Consider the following 1,038-nt stretch of genomic DNA (forward strand, 5'->3'; position numbering starts at 1 on the left):
CTCATCAAGATAAAAAGCTTCTGAAAGGCAAAGGAAACAATAAAAAAAACTAATAGGCAACCAACAGAATGAAAAAAGATAGTGGCAAATGGCGTATCAGAGAAAGAGCTAGTATCCAAAATGTACAAGGAGCTCACTAAACTCCATACACGAAAAATGAATGATCCAGTGAAGAAATGGGCAGAAGACCTGAATAGACACTTCCCCAAAGAGGACATCCAGATGACCAACAGGCACATGAAACAATGCTCAGCGTCACTCATCATCAGGGAAATTCAAATCAAAACCACACTGAGATACCACCTCACACTGGTCAGAGTCGCTAAAACGAACAAATCAAAAGACTATAGATGCTGGGGAGGATGTGGAGAGACGGGCACCCTCCTACACTGTTGGTGGGATTGTAAACTGGTGCAGCCACTCTGGAAAACAGTTTGGGACTCTTCAAAAAACTATCGATAGAACTCCCCTATAACCCTGCAATAGCACTGCTAGGGATTTACCCAAGGGATACAGAAGTGCTGATGCATAGGAGCACATGTACCCCAATGTTCATAGCATCACTTTCTAAAATAGCCAAATCATGGAAGAGCCTAAATGTCCATCAACTGATGAATGGATCAAGAAGATGTGGTATATATATACAATGGAGTACTATATGGCAATGAGGAAGAATGAAATATGGCCATTCATAGCAAAGTGCATGGACCTTGAGGGTGTCATGCTAAGCGAAATAAGTCAGGCAGAGTAAAATAGAAACCATAAGTTTGCATTCACAGGTCTAACAAGAGAGACCTGGCAGGGGACCATGGGGAGAGGAAGGGAGAATTAGAGCGGCGAGAGTGAGGGACACAGATCAAGGGAGACTACTGAATACTGAAAATGATCCATGGACTGAAGGGGGAGGGGGAGGGAAGGAGGGGGTGATGGTCATGGAGGAGGGCACTTGTGGAGAGAAGCACTGGGTGTTATATGGAAGCCAATTTGACAATAAACTATTATTTAAAAAATAAAAATAAAAATATGAAACAGTGCAAG

The sequence above is a fragment of the Suricata suricatta genome, chromosome 7 (assembly GCF_006229205.1).
Source record: "Suricata suricatta isolate VVHF042 chromosome 7, meerkat_22Aug2017_6uvM2_HiC, whole genome shotgun sequence".
NCBI classification, from domain to species: Eukaryota; Metazoa; Chordata; class Mammalia; order Carnivora; family Herpestidae; genus Suricata; species Suricata suricatta.